Below are 16,497 nucleotides of genomic sequence, written 5' to 3'. Positions count from 1 at the left end.
AACGTGTCCGAAAACGTTGGAGCACTTTTGCCAATATGTGATGTCTTGTTAAACCGAGCAGATATTTGAAGTTTACACAACTACATTCTTGCCTTATCTTAAGTTTATTTTGTGAGCCAGAAAGTAATATTAAAACTAAGTAGCTATCGCCATTGTTGGAAACTGGAATTGGCCCAGCCTATCCCATAATTCATAGCGCGGCCCAGCCAATTCCAGTTTCCAGCAATGACGGCATCTTCTCTATTTTATTGTGTTGTGGTTTGAAGTGTTTTGTGTTGTTTCACTTTAAATTTGTTGAAACAGAAAAAGCTGAAAATTTAAATAGTTAAAAGTTGAATTGTAAATAGTTGTTTTTTGTAATATGTTTTATATGTTTTAACATTTATTTTTTACATTTTATGTGAAGTGAATAAATAAAAGCATATTTATATAATAAACATGTATAAATAAAAAACACTATTTTTTACATTAGTAATTCATTTTGTGCATAACTTTATATTGTTATTGATAATAAATTAATTAAAGCAACAAAACAACCTAAAGAGCCGCTTGGGAGCCGAAAGAGCTGGCTCTTTGTAGTGGGCCGAGCTGAAAGAGCCAGTTCTCTAAAAAGAGCTGGAATTCCCATCACTAGTATGTGTTATTGTGTCTTGAGGATCTTCAGCTGTTTTGAGGTGCTTCGCTGTTTTGTCCTTCAGGTGAAAACAGCAGAAACCCGAGCAGTTCGTCACTTCCACTTCACAGCTTGGCCAGATCACGGGGTACCAGAAACCACAGAGCTCCTCATCAGCTTCAGACATTTAGTCAGAGAGCACATGAACCAGTACTCAAGACACTCGCCCACAGTGGTCCACTGCAGGTTTGACAGAGCACACATGCAAATACACCCACAACTTTGTATTTATCCAGTGTGACCTGTTTTCAAAACTAGATATATATATATTTATATATCTGTGTTTCTATGTTCTTTATGATTAGTGCTGGTGTGGGGCGCACAGGTACCTTTATAGCCATAGACAGACTGCTTTTCCAGATTGAAAGAGAAAACACAGTGGATGTGTTCGGCATTGTTCATGATCTGCGCATGCACCGACCACTTATGGTGCAGACAGAGGTAGGAATGTTCACATTCACTGTAGTGTGTTGTTTGACGTGATGAGTGATATGCCATATCTCAATGAACCTTTGCATTTGATATATGTGCAGGACCAGTATGTGTTCTTAAACCAGTGTGCTTTGGACATCATCCGGTCGAGAACGGGGACCAATGTGGATCTAATCTACCAAAACACCGCGGCAATCTATGAAAATATAAGCCCAAAAAAGGGGGCTCCCAAAAACGGATACCACAACGCATAGGCCCAGAAGTCCATCAGTTCTTCCATCTCTCTTCACTTTTAGAAAGAAACTGAGCAAATATCTGTGAAGGAGAGGCTGTGAGCACATTTTCCCGGATTTATTTTTATACCTTTTAGGCTTTTGATAACAGTCTTCTAGCTTCCTGGATTCAAACTCAGATTATTTGATATTTATTTGTTAAGATTTATGAATGTTGACAGTGGACGAAACTGTACGTAGAGCTGCAATATGGATTATGTGTCTTGGACACTTTGCTATAATTGTATATTTTTGTATTGCTCAGATGTTTTATAAATGCTTCTTAATACTGTATATGACTCACTGATGATTAGATCTTTTTGCTCAGGTAGTGTGATGGATGCTGTACAGGTATTTTTGATCAGGAAAAACTTATAATAACCTTTGCCTTGTATAAAACAAATGCTGTTATGAAGACTGTGTGCCTTTTAAAGAGTTTTTTCCACCAGTTCACCAATAGGTGGCACTCTTATGTCTTCAAATGGAAAAGACAGACATCTGAAATTCAGCTGTCTGTTTGTGCATATTTTAAGCCAATATGAACTCTGCAATGTGTTTAAATGAAGGAGCCTTTTGCACATGTATGCACTGTATTGTGAATAATGCACTGGATGCATTTGTCTTCTACACTGTCTACTATGGAGATGTTTTTATCTGTAACATTAATATTTTGACCAGTGCTTTGTAGACTGTTAGGATTATTTCTTTATACGTACAATACTTTTATTACAATTTTACTTTTGCAATTTTACTTGCCTCAATAAAAAGCTCAGGAACTCAATTAAACTAAACATGTTCCTAGCATCTATGGTGTTTGTACTTTGATGAACTTAGTCCATTGTTTTTTCCTTATTTTCTACGTTGTGCATTCCTCACAGAAACTGTAATGTTATGTCACTTCCTGCTACATATCCGATCCTTGTATGGAAATACTGTGATGTTAAAATGGCCAGAGAAGTGCAGGCTCAAAGGGTAGGATTTTCCATGAGGCAGATACTTTACTTTTTTAAAGATAATTCAATAAAAGAGTACGCCTGTCGATATTTTTTAAAACGTATTTTTATTTTATCATAGTGTATTTAAAGCTATTTTAAGCATTTGGATTTTAAATGAAAAATATGTATAATAATTACTAAGGTTTTAGGATATTTTATATGATGCTTGATGCTACAATGTGAAAATATATATAGAAAAAGGCAAGGATTCAAATTTTGTATACATTTTAACCTGTCATATGAAATGGGATTATAAATTCTGGAAAATAGAGGCGTAATACTCCTCTTATTGTTTAAATCCCTCAGCTTCAATATGATTAAAGATTCATATGCTTGCTTTAATGTTACCTCTGGACAATTGTGAGTTTGGATCTATTTACAAAGCTCATCACACTGTGTCACAGCTACTGCAGCATGTCTGATAAACTCATTATGTATATAGTTTCCAAAATTGTTTGAGTCAAATGGAAGGATCAAAAGGACCAATACATGACTGCATGCTACAGAGCAGGATTGAGGTGTTACACCTTTGAATTATTCAATTTGAGGTTGCAGGTAGATAAGTGCACCCTCAACGGATGAATAAATAATGCCATGTCTGTTTCTTACTTTGTAAGGAAAAAGCTTTTCACAAGGAGACTTTGACAGTTTTACAGCTCAGCACATCAGGCCTTCTGTTGCAAGACTTTTTACAGTATTGAGGTGGTTTAAAAGACCACTTTTGGTACACAGCATTGTTTTTCTACAAATGTAAGATTTTTTCAGCATGTCAGCTTAAATAGGCCTGCAGTTTCTCAGGCTTCTACTTTTTTCTCCCCCACTTCCCGACATAATTTCTGTCTCATGCCTCTCAGGTCCATAAGTTGGATTTTTATCCATTTTGAACATAAATCCTGACCTGCAATTGGAAAATTAAAATAGAACAAAAGATAACTGGGTGATCCAAATTTAATAATGACCTCAAATGCTTATATGCCACAAATCCACCATAATGGATTATACTAGGATGTTTTTTCTAACCTTCTCTGAAATTGAATATAAAACAACAGTAAAGAGAAAATGAAATATTTGTCATCTGATCTAAGCAAAGGTACTAGACCACTATTTTTCACTACAGTTTAAATATGGCCATTTCTATGTAAAGACCAGGGATTAAAGTTAGGTCCATATATATTTGGACACAAGTTCTGCTTTTTACCTGTTTACTAAGACATTTTCCAAATATAGTTAATGGACATGGACATAATGTGCAGACTCCCAGCTTTCATTTGAGGGTATCCACATTCATATTGGATGAAGGGTTTAGGAAGTAGGTTTAGTTAGTTGAGGTGTGGTGCTTGCATTTTGGAAGATTTTGCTGTGAACAGATAACATGCAGTTAAAGGAGCTCTCCGTACAGGTGAAACAAGCCATCCTTCAAATGCAAAAATAGAAAAGAAAAGAAAAACATACAAGAAATATTATGAGTGGAAAAATGTAGAGTTTGGTACATTCTGAGAAAGAAAGGAAGCACTGGTGAACCAAGCAACATAAAAAGACCTGGATGTCTATGGAAGACAGCAGTGGTGGATGATGGCAAAATCATTTCCTTGGTCAAGAGAAATCCCTTCACAACCAAGTGACCAATCAATATCCAAGTCTAACATAAAGAGAAGACTGCAAGAAAGTTCCACTGCAATTGCAAGCCACACATAAGTCTCAAGAATAGAAAGGCTAGGTTGGACTAGGCTAGATTTGCAGAGGCAGTGTGAGGGCTTGGGTGTGCACGGCTGCCAGTGGCACTGGGACACTAGTGGTCATTGATGATGTGACACAGGACAGAAGCAGCTGAATGAATTCTGAGGTGTTCAGAGACATACTGTCTGTTCAAATCCAGTTAAAAGCAATCAGATTGATTGGGTGGTGTTTCATAATGCAGATGGACAATGACCCAAAACATACAGCAACCCAGGAGTTTACTAAAGCAAAGAAGTGGAATATTCATGAATGGCCAAGTCAGTCATCTGATCTTAACCCAATTGAGCATGCATTTCACTTGTTGAAGACTAAACGTCAGACAGAAAGGCCCACAAACAAAAATAATCTGAAAGCTGCAGCAGTAAAGGCCTGGCAGAGCATTAAAAGGGAGGAAACCCAGCATCTGGTGATTTCCATGAGTTCAAGACTTCAGGCTGTCAATGCCAGCAAAAGGCTTTCGAGTTTTAGAAATGAATTTTTTATTCTCGGTCTTTTAATTTCTCGATTTACTTTTGAGACCCTAAAACTAAGGGATTGCGTTAAAAAATTCCTCACACTTTTATGCAATGTTTTTATTCAACCCAAAAAATTTAAGTTGAAAGTCTGCACTTAAGGTGCATCTGAGTTGTTTCATTTGAATTTCATTCTGGGAAATCTGTCCAAATATATATGGACCTAACTGTATGTGCAAATATGAATTATACATTTATAATAAAAAAAATTGTGTGAAAATGTTTGCTCTTATAATTTTTCTGCCAAGCTATATGAACACTTCACTGAGTCTGAGAGTCTTTATCTACATTTATCTAATATGAATATTTGTTGCTAAAATTCTCTCTGCAACATCTTGATGAACTGAGACTCTGGATTTGAGATCGAAACAGATTAGCATGTATAGATCTTATAATTTATTTTTTCTAATTTCATTTAGATTTTTATTTATAAAAATATGCCTAATATGTGATCTGGATGAACTTCAAATGCCCACCTCTGGCTACACATCAACCCCGCAAAAGTAAAACTCTTCATCTGTCATTTTATTACAGCAAAATTACATACACTGGCAGGGAACAGTGTGCTGCCTAAAGAGTATCTGATATTGCATGTAAACTTATTTTATGATTGTACATTTTTATTTTCTACATGGAGTATGTTCACATTATGTAATACACTTCATTAAAAACTCACATTGCGTAATACACAATGTATATGTCAGTAGGAAATTCCCACTTATGAAGTTTTGTTTGTCCGTTTTGACTGGTCCCAGTTTGTATAGAAGCGTTTTCGACAATAGTAAATGTAAGCAGACGTGAAACTGAATCTGAAGCGGAAATGTGTGCCGGTGTTTATCTTGTAGGTCACATGCAGCTGGTGTTGTACGCTGCTACGGCCACAGGTGGCGCCATAGCTCCCTGTGTGTGACGGGCAGCAGATGATCCGCAGAAGGATCCAGTCCACTCCGCACTCTCCATGTTGAGAGGAACCGAGCAACTTGTTCTCCAACCGACTCCAACCGTCCGTCACAGCCCACCTACTGCCCCCCTAAACCCCCCAGCTGTCTCCATACAGCCCCGTGCTATGACGCTGGACTGGAAAAGAAGCTTAGGAGCAAGTGCATGATCGTTTCCCTGATCGACAAAGAGTGAGTTTCTGTTACTACAGCACACCGCTAAGCACAACTTGCTATTTTTAGTCAACGTTACTTGTATCTATACAACTAACCCATGTTTTATGAGCTAACGGCTAGTTAGCTCTGATAGCGCTGAATAACAAAATGAGGGAAAAAATTGCGCTTTTCGTGGCATCCACGCTGTAATTTTAGTCTTCCCATCGTCGCAGCATATGAAGGAATTCGTTCAGTGGTTATAGTAACGTCATTCTGAGTGTTTGGTTTGGCGTCTCGTTGGGTAGCAGCTAACCTTACTAGCTTGTTGCCTCAAGTAAACCCCTCATCGCCACGTTAGCGGAGCAGCCCGTGCCCCATGCGGCTGCAGCTTTGCTGTCACTCGTTTGCATAGCAACCACGATCCCCGCCGATGCCCAGGATGGCTGCAACAAGCGAGTGCACGTACCTGTATGTGCTGCTTTTATGTTAAATCAGTTACAGTGTTGCGTTCACTTGCTTTTGTTACAAACTGTAAATAAATGAAAAATGCATGTTATTGTGCTGTTAAGCACATGCGGCAGAGGATCATAGGAGTATTAACTGTAGTCATTAATCAAGCAGTCTGTAAAGTCTCTGTATCATCTATGTGCCACGTGGGTTGCGACGTTTTGCTTTGACTTTACTGCAGCGTGCAGATAATTCAAAGCAGAGCGACGAGGCTGGCAGACATTTAAATGTCAAATATGTGCAGGACAGTCCAAGACCTCGCCAGCGTTGGCCGGCTGCACTGTTGCAAGTGTGATACCAAACGTGTAACCTTTTTCATGGGTTCACCAGCACCAACACAAGCCTCCTAATAGGACCATATTAATTTGACAAGAAATTAAATGCTGTGATTGCCAAATTCGGGGTTGATAATAACAGATGTTTAGGTGCCCTACTTTCTGCAAGTTTAAAAAGTAATCCCAAGCAAAGCTGATAAAAAGCAACAGATAAATACTGGCCACTTACATTAGAAAATGCCATCTTGTTTTCAGAAATCTATAAACAGGTGATTATCAGTATATGCACGAGCGCTTCCTTCATTGGTGCCAGTCTACATTCATTGACAAGTCAGATGCTGCAGCGCAGAAATGCCAAAACAGAGTGTTTTTGGGGTCACTCAGAAAAAGACTTCATTGCATATCTTGTCTGTTTACAAGACCACGCTGAGAACGTTGCCAGCTCCGTCATGTAGTTCTCATTAAATTGTCTGAAAGGAGTTCCTCCCACAGCAATAACAATAAAAAGTAATTAAAAAGATCCACATTGGCATTTGTGCACATGTTAGGGGTTTGTGAAAAAAGTGCAGCTTAACAAACAGAAGATCATGAGTTCCTTCAAGCTTTTTAAAAAAATACGTGCGGGTCAAACGATACTCGTGGCATTTGATCTCGATGAGATGATGACTAACTGTGGAGGCTTTTCACTGCCACTTTGTCTCATCCATCTTTAATTGTGTGGTATTATGTCGGGTCTGGCTTTGCTTGTGATGAGAATAACACTGGAGTGCTGGAGTGCACTTTAGTTAATAGTTAAAGGGTTTAGTGGAATGTTTCACCCTTGGTTGAAGTGAAAATAGATAATATGTGGGAAACTGCTGCAGAGCTTGACGAAGAGGCAGTTTTAAAGTGTGTCACTTGTTCACCATCTCTACTTCTTTATTTGCGTTGTTGCTTCAGCCTTTCTGGGTCTGCACATTCACTGGACTCAGTCTTTTAAAGAGGGTCATATAGAATGATAAACGTCTAACGTGCACTGTCGTCATTCACCATCAGACAAAAAATTGATCTGATATTGAATTACTGCAGAGTGTCCTACTATGAGTGGTGGAAATAGCTGAGATAGGACCATGGCAAGCATGAGAAGGTCATTAGTATTACGTGGGCAGTGGAATTAGGTCATGAAATCATTACTAACAGAGACCACGTCTTGTTGCATATCTGATTTAAATAGAGTCTAACACCGCTCATCAGATTGACGCTTAATACAATTTTTCCCACTTTAGAAAAACAAAAATCACATTTGCTTTTCTGTGCTGATCTGTTGACACCCAAAGCCTTGACACGTCATGTGACAGTCTACCTTCCTCTAATCAGGTGGTGATATTTAATGGTGTTGGGCCCTAAGCCTATCAACTAGAACTGTGGCTTTGCTCTGTTGTGAAACACAAATGGGGGAGAGTGGCAGTGAAAGAAGGAAAGAGTAAAGAGCCGTTTGAGTCATTTTCTGTGGGTGGATAGTCCTGCTTTTTATCAGTGCTTTTTCTAGCAGGAAGACACAGCAACAGATGTCCCAACTTCCATGCTGCACTGTGAAGGATATGCAGAAAATACCACATCTCACTGCATCCTGTAGATCAGTCTCCACAGGAGAAGCCAGCTAGGCGTTGATGACGGGTGCTAGGTCCTCTCCGTCTTCCAGTCTAAATGCCAATCGCTGCTTCATTTGTTTTTATTTGGAAATCAGATATTTTGTCTGATCCTGATTGTCTCTGTTTATCTGAATGGCAATTTTCCAAAACACACTCTTCCCTTTAAAATGCTACTTTGAATCTGGCTGGTCTTCAAAGTGGAATTGTCCTATTCCAGGGCTGATAAGTGGCTCAGTGCTGTTTCCAGTTCCTCTGAGATTTAAATGCTTTCCCCGACATCTACTGGGGGAATCTAGGCTAATACTGCTCCATACTGAATTTTTCTCTCTGCCCCTAGAGAGCGAACGCACTTTTAGTAGCTCATATTGTTCCAAGATTCTCTTCCCTTGCAGAATTTTTCATCACAAGTTGCTTTACAGATGCTAGCTGACATTTATGTTTTAAAACAGGCCATTTTTGTCACAGAATATCACTTTTTCCCAGAAGAAACAGTATTTATGTGAGCACAGAAAAACACAGAAATGTTTAACGTCTTCTTATTCCCTCATGGGTAACGCTTTTATCCAGATGCACACATTGTTTGCTCAGATATTATTATGTAAAAGTCAGTGGGACTTCTGTTATAAATTTGTAATTTGTAAATGTCTGCAGTTATGGTTTTATTTCCTCTAATATTAACACTGAGTAAAACACCCTACAGATCTGGAAACAATGGCATTTTGTGTTGATCTGAAATCAACCCCGCAGAGTGAGGCAAAGGCTTGTGAAACCACGATCATGACGTTTAAATGTGGAACTGAAAACTAGATTCTTCTCTTTTCTGATGAATTGTGTATCAAACAGTGCATTCCAATTATTTTGCTATATGATTTAACAACCGACAGCCAGGATTTTAAAACTCTGGGCTCTCTCCGTGTCTCCTGCTTGATTTATCCAACACACACACAAAGAAATAAAGCATTTGAGACTGACCTCCTGACCCTTAGAAAGTGACTTCTTACTTTGTTCCAAGGAAACTGACCAGCAGGTGTCTGTATTTAGAGCAGATTTGACACCATACATCCACCACTCAGCTTTCTACAGACTGCCAACGAGTATTCTCGCAGCAGCTAGTGCCTCTGCAATCAATATCCACCTCTCTATAGGTTACTACATGGAGTTGGTGGTTGTGTAAATGCTGACAGCTTTGGTTAGTGCTGTGTGGATATTGTGGGTGTAAAACTTGATTTATTTAAAATAAGTGTCCATTATAGATGCTGTTGTGTTTTGTTGACATGGATTACATTCACTGTTTTGTTATTAAATAATAAGCAGCCATATGGATTAAGCTACTGCTATTCAGACTTTCTGCTCATAATGTTTTTGTTTGATTTTGTGAATGAGCTACATCAACTATGATGCAATATCCTTTTAAAAGTCTCCGTTTGTTTTATGGCTGTTTCTGAGTGGCAGGGCTCGTAAGGAGATTTTGTTCCGTCATTGAAAACGATTGGCACTGTGCGCTGCCCATGTCAGACGCTGATAATCTGTAGTTTTCTGGGATAAGCTGAAGCATCTGTGTTGAGTTTACTGCCGGGCCGTTGTAGATTTCGGACATACTTTTAACACAGCATTTTTTTTTTCTTTTTACAAATGAGGTGTTGCTGAGAGGCTTGGTTACGTCATCAGTTTGCCAAATTCCACTTTATAGGGTTATCACAATCCTCTGTGCTGGCAGGATGATATTGGTGTTGAACTTTTGCCTGGTGTTTTCATGACATGCGTTTTATTAGTGCCAGACAAATCCATTAATAGCTGTTAATGTAATTCTACAGCTTTGCCTTAGGGATCAGTAGTGTTAGCGTTCTGTCTGTTACTAAGTTGTCTGTTTTCCTAATGAAGTAGTTAACAGGGGGAAAGTGGCTCTGTTACACTAAATGGAAACTTGTGACATCCATCTGTAGATGAACATGCCAAGTCACTCCAACAAAACAAGCATTGCCTTCACCTTTCAAAGTAACATTGGGTCCGAGACGATGGGTGATTTCCATGACACGGGACCATCATCTGATTTCAGTCTTAAAGTGACACTACACTACACTGGGGTGAATGTCTTTCTAACATTCACCCCACTTTTAGAGATTGCTTTAAAAGCTATTGATCATGAATAGTATGATTTATGCCATTACAGTGGTTTCCAACAGTGATTGAGTGTCACGCAGGGAAAAAAAATCGATGCTGTTCATAGGTTGTTGGATCCCTGCTGCAGCTTTTATCTGTGCTGCCTTACGCCCTGCAGTGTTTATGTGACTCTGCTTCTAGCATTCCTCTCTGCTTCCGCTTTTCTGTCTTTATGTAAACAAATCTTGCTCTCATCTTTTTGTTGAAGGCACAGAGATTAAATTGATAAACGCTCCCATCTAACTCGTGTTATGTGTACGGGAATATTTTTCTTTTATTCCAGATTAAGTTGCTTTTTGTGCTAAAGTATTGAGCAGCTTTTGCTGATGCGACGTTTGACATTTAGGCTTTATTTAATGATTGATTAGTGTTGTCTTCCAATCATACTTACGTTTTCACAGTGACACATCCACCATGTCCAGCTGAAATGTTGATATTTTTCTTTGGTCTACTAATTTTTGCATTAACTAGGGAAGCTACAAGTGCCTTTCCTACTATTATTCTACTATTCCACAGACTTTCAAATATAAGGGGTGTTCTTTTCCAAGAATTTGAGATCACACAATATCGCTGTCGTTTGTTTTGTGGTGTCGCAAAATAAACTGTTTACTGCAATATGTTTTCATCGTTTTGATGGTCACTGTAGAATTAATTTTTTAAAGTTCTCTCTTTGTTTTATATTTAATATAACCACACTACGGACGGACAAGCGACTGTTTTTATGCGTTGTCGTTAGCAACAACGACGGTAAAACCATCGCGTGGCTCCGCCGTCCGCTTGTTCATTTTCCACATAAACCTTTCACAATAAAGCTGAAGATTCTGTTGAGGTTTTTCAAAGTAAACTGAATCTCGTGAAATAGTATGCACAGTGTTTACGGATGAGAAGCTAAAAAGAGCCGTAAGAAGCTAAAAAACCTAAACCTTAAAACTGGCTTTTCCCTGCAGCACGCTGTGTAATAAATACTCACATAGAAAATTACGGCAGTTTCAACTTATGTCTAAACATGTATAGTTTCATGCATCTGTCAAAACACTCGACTCCAGGTACACGACGCTGAGCTGAAAACACTTCACGCAAGTTGAGCTGCCCGAGATTCACAGAATTTCTTGAAAATGTAAAGTTTTTATGATATATATCGTTGCCGGGGCGATAAATGTCTTATATCGGGCTATGAGATTTTGGTCATATCGCACAGCCCTATATCCCATGACTAGTTGGCAGAGGTTCCTGTTAGTTGGGGTGCATGTAAACTTTTAACCCTTTGTGGATTAGATAAAATCTAAAATATGGTTATGCATGTGCCCCTGGTGTATAATCATTCCACCATGGAAAAGAACAGTTCACAGAAGTCATTAAAAGTAAAAAATTACCATGACATTCATGCCCTTGATGAGTGTATGTAAACTTTTGACCATAACTGTCGATCTGCTGTATAAAAGGTGTTGGAATCCCTCATTTGGCGCCCTCAAAGTACAACAGGTTGCTTTGCTATTGTGTTTAAAGCCTTTTCCTCAAAGTGGTGAATACAGCCTCTCATTTAAAAACCAGGCCTCCCACAGCTGCAGTTCACTTGTGAGGATGAATTGCCATTCACAGCACAATTTAAGATTTAATAATTGGGCTTTGTCAGAGCAGTACTTGCTGGTGGGAGAAATTTTGCATTTATTAACAGTGTGAATTTCACTGTTGGAACGAGAGTTTAAAACTAGACCATCTACTATAGTAGTAAAAAGAAGCAATTATTTGTGAAATTAGTGGTTTGTGAGCAGAGAAAATAAGATGGACTGATTAGTAGAGGTGGGAATCACCATACATCCCACGATACGATATTATCACAATACTTAACGCACGATACGAAATTATTGTAATTTTTAAAAATATTTTGCGATATTCAGATTCTGTACATAAAGGTAAACTTTATCAATATTCATTTTATCTAATAACAAAGTCTCGCACTCAGTCTTTCTCTCATTTCAGTTTTATTGTTGACAAACTGAACGGTTTGTATTACAGTCTAGTCCAACTTAACTGAACGCAACCATCTGGTACAATTATAGCTATTCTGAACTATGCAGTTTATGAAAACTATGCAGCCCCTTCAGCAACTGAAGAATTTGAAAGTAAATTAAAACAAAATATAATTTTACATTAAATAAAAAAGTTTTAAACTTAATTAAAATAAAACATGTCTTAAATTAAAATAAGTAAACTGTCATGTTTATTGCTGCCAAAAAAAAAGTTAAACACATTTGGACAGTGAAGGAATGTCAGGATTCTTGCTCAGAAAAAGGATCAACATGCTCTGAAGTCAGAGCACAAAAACCTTTTTTGTAACAAAATATCGATTTCTGCTGTCCCTGTATCGATACATTATTAGCAAACAAAATATCACAATACTACACAGTATCGATTTTTTTCCCCCACCCCTACTGATTAGTCACTCAAAAGGGGAGTATCCCACAGACTGCTTCGTTTTTAACTAAACATTATTCTTATAGATATACTAACATATCTCCCCAACATCACCGTCAACTAATATTCGTATTTGGCTCAATATTCAAAGACAGTTTGATCTTCACTGTTGGTCCCATTTTGCTGGATTGAACTGTGATTTTTCCAGTTTGCGATGCCCCTGATTTATACCGGACTGCTCAAACAATAGACCCCAAAGTAGGAGGGCATGCGATTAGTACATTGGTCTTTAAGGGACATGAATACACTTAATGTTAAGTGGCCTTAGACCCAGAGCCAAATTTTGCATTGAGTTAAAATTGTGACCATAACAGACAGTGAGTCCTCACTTTGTGTCTCAGCAGACTGATTTTTATGTGTTGATAGAAGGTTATGTTCTGTTTATCTGTGCTATCTGTCTTCACTGGACAGACAGTTCCCGTATACCAAAGAACATTTTTAAATACCTGCCTCTATTACCCGATGCTCATATGGATCATAGTCTCAAATTCAACGTTAAGTGAAAGTCTTTGTCAAATTGACATTTCACTTAAAAGACAGAAGCTAACTTTATATCTGACTGTTAATGTCTAGCTACGGTCACAGCAAAATCCTTCGTGGCCTTATGTTTAGCTAAGTGGGTTTGCATGGTCAGAGATGAGGGTTGTTGAAGGAGGCTGCTGATAAGAGGCTTTCCTTACGAAGGCTGTCTGACGTGATAAAAGCACCAACACAAGTACAAGTGAGGACAATTTGTATCCATTTAATCTTTAGAAAAATGATGACCTCAAGTCAGAAGAACTGTTCAAGATTGTTACAGGATAGACAGTTCAATGTGACAGGATAAAAAGTGGAGTTTTAGACTCCTAGAAGAAGTGAAGGGTTTTAAAGCACAGCTGTTACAGTAAGTCCAGAACTTTGGTTTATTGGGCAAAGATAAATAAAATATTTTCAGGAATGGCAGACATTGTTAATGTTTCATGGGTTGGCTATAATGTTACAGCCAGTACTATATCAAGTTGGAAAACCTATTTCTAGTCTAGTTATTATTGACACTGTTCCTATTTTTATATTGATTTGAAGCAAGTCGGGCTGATCTGGAGAACTGGTTACATGCAACAGAATTATGCTATGAAATTACAAGATGAATGCAATGAATCAAACATTTTTAATGTGCAATGTAAAGCATCTGGAATCAGAATAATTGATGCTTTGCATCTTTTTGCACTGCAGTGATCTTTGCCCCTCATCAACCAATCAACTCAATTCAAGTTGCTAAGCAACTTGAGTTTGGCAGTTTGACATAGCTGCCAAAGCAGACAGCTATGTCATTGGAAATCTTTTCAGTTTTCATTAGGGAAATTTAAAATATTCCCTTCTAAAATCACAACAGAGGCTTAATATCACTGTACTGTGTAAAAGTTGTTTCCTGAGGGAAGTGCTGTAAAAACCAAATGCATGAATCTAAGGAGCTTGGAAAGAAAAGCGTCTGGACTTCTTTAAGTTGCTTGAAGACGTTTCACCTCTTATCTGAGAAGCTTCTTCAGTTCTAATGTCAAGTCAAGGTCTTTTCCAAGCTCCTTCAATTACAATGACCTGGATGACTGAGGACTTTCATAGACAAATGCATGAATGTTGCTGTGGTGTTTTAATGTAGTTTCAAATATTTAGTTTAAAATGTTTAAAGCAAGACAACAATCATTTGATTTAGTTCAAATCCATCACTAATTGCATTATTTTCATCTGTAATCTCTTTCTTACACATGTTACCTTCCTATCATTGCTTACGAGCCCAACAATGCCTTAAAACAAATGTTAATTAGCTGCTTCTGTGAAGACTAGCATGCAATTTGCTGGTTAGATTCTATTCAGCACTGTTTGTTTGTAATTGTAGGGATAGTGATTGCTCTCTTTCTGGCTTATATTTGGCCCACTATGTATGAATGTGATATGCGCCAAACAAAGAAGTACATTGTACACTGTGAGTCTCTTTAGTAAGAGTGTTGCATTTAAACTGTCCGTTCTTTACACTTTTCTCTTGGCCTTTGGTCATGAGTTAAGTGCAATCCCAAGTTGTAATAGTGTCGTTTTTATGTGTTATGCAGTTAACTTTATTGCACTGTGAATTGGTCCCGAGAACAAATACTCTTCCATTGAAACCGTGACACATTCTGGGTCACGGTGTCGTACTTCACTTGTGGTTTGCATTGTTTGTACGTGTTGTGCATTTCATGATTCTTGTCTTTTAAGCAAAAAAAAAAGGGGGCAAGCTAAATTACTCATTCCTTGTGTATTTTTCTTTCAACTTTATTTGTATTGGCTGTGTGTGTTTGACCTGATCTCTCCTGCACTGCCCCCCTCTTTGTCTTTGTCCCTCAAGTGCTGTTAGCGATTCTCTTTCAGTTCACTTCTTATTTAGGTTAGATGTACTCAAGTGTTATGGCTTCCTCGTTTGCTAAGCAGCAGGATTTTAAAGGCGCAGATTCCACCACTCCTGACCACCCTGTTTTTTCACTTGTTGCACTACCATTAGGTCTATTAACATTGGTGTAATCTGCACAGATACATGCATTTTCTCAGTTTTTTATTGCATGTATTAGGGGTGCAGTGCTGCTTTGCAAACTGATGTTTGTGTGTGTTTTCTTTTGTAGATTTGTGGCTTATCACATGTCCCAGTTGTGTGTGAATAGACAGGTTTTTCAAGTGATTAAAAGGGAAAACAAATGTAAGAATGGGAGGTGAAAACACAATTTTTAGCTGTAAATAATGAGAGTGAATGTAAATGTGTAACATCAAATTAAGTTCACTTATGTGGACATTGAACTGTCTGCAGTCATATTCCTGCTATCTTGCCTCACGTCTTCCTGGATTCACATCCTACTGAGGTGTGTGTTTATCTAGTGTAACAGAAGTAGTTCTCCATAAATACTGTCTACATTTGAGTATTACTTCCTTATGTTCTGGTAAACACAATCTCCTTTCCAACAAAATGGGATTGACAGTATCAGCATTGACTCTTTTCTTTTCATTCTTTTCATTTTGAGGGGGAAATTTGATTCATAATTGTATTACAAGTCAACTTTAGCTAAAGGTGCAGGCTTGTTCTGACTTATTGAAGTAAGGACTGGGAAAGAGTGGGGTGGGGCTCTAACACAGTGGTGTGACCAGGAGGAGCATTAGCGGGAGAGACGTTGGGGGTGAGGCAGGTTTGAGCGTTTGTACTGTGTGAGTTAAAGTGAAACCTTATTCTAACTTTTGCATCTCTGCAGGTGAGACAGGCTGATTCAACAAAAGCTTCTGGATGCAGTGTCTCCTGGGGCTCAGGTGAAAGGTAAGTTGAGCTTTCAGCTGCTGGCCCACTCTTTAATTTCTTAGTAATGAATACACTTAGCTAAATTGGATAGCCATCTGTTTTAGCTTCAGTTAGTCAAATGGTTTGTATGTGCTGTTAGCATGTTACCGTCCAAGCTTACATGTGCTTGAGTACTTTAACTGTACTTAAATTTGTGAACTGATTTTCTCAGTCCATCACCCTGCTTTCAATATCTGACACCAATGCGAGCACATTTTTACCCAGCGTTGCCAGGAGGGATAACTCACTTTCTGAGCAGAAGTAGGGCACATCTCTTAAGGTGTGAAGCAGACTCTCTGTTTCAGCCAGTTTTTATTACATTTAAGTAGAATATTCTCTGTCTACAGCTATTTGTAGTTAATTATCAAAGTGTTGGCTAGAGCAGTAAAGTCTGTGTTTGTTC

The 16,497-nt window shown here is 38.2% G+C and overlaps 1 protein-coding gene across 1 annotated transcript in view; it reads left to right on the top strand.

Moving 5' to 3' along the window:
• The first annotated feature begins 5,524 nt into the window (after positions 1 to 5,524).
• The window catches only part of osbpl5 (oxysterol binding protein-like 5), a 51,588-nt gene continuing 40,615 nt past the window's right edge, over positions 5,525 to 16,497 (top strand). The window contains exons 1-2 of the mRNA XM_085166562.1: positions 5,525 to 5,751; positions 16,012 to 16,073. The gene's annotated coding sequence lies outside the window, so the exon portion shown is untranslated. The remainder of the gene's footprint in view (positions 5,752 to 16,011; positions 16,074 to 16,497) is intronic.

The sequence above is a fragment of the Neolamprologus multifasciatus genome, chromosome 7 (genome assembly GCF_963576455.1).
Source record: "Neolamprologus multifasciatus chromosome 7, fNeoMul1.2, whole genome shotgun sequence".
Classification (NCBI taxonomy): Eukaryota; Metazoa; Chordata; class Actinopteri; order Cichliformes; family Cichlidae; genus Neolamprologus; species Neolamprologus multifasciatus.
The sequence above is the reverse complement of the archived record's forward strand: the minus strand, read 5'-3'. Positions and strand labels throughout refer to the sequence as shown.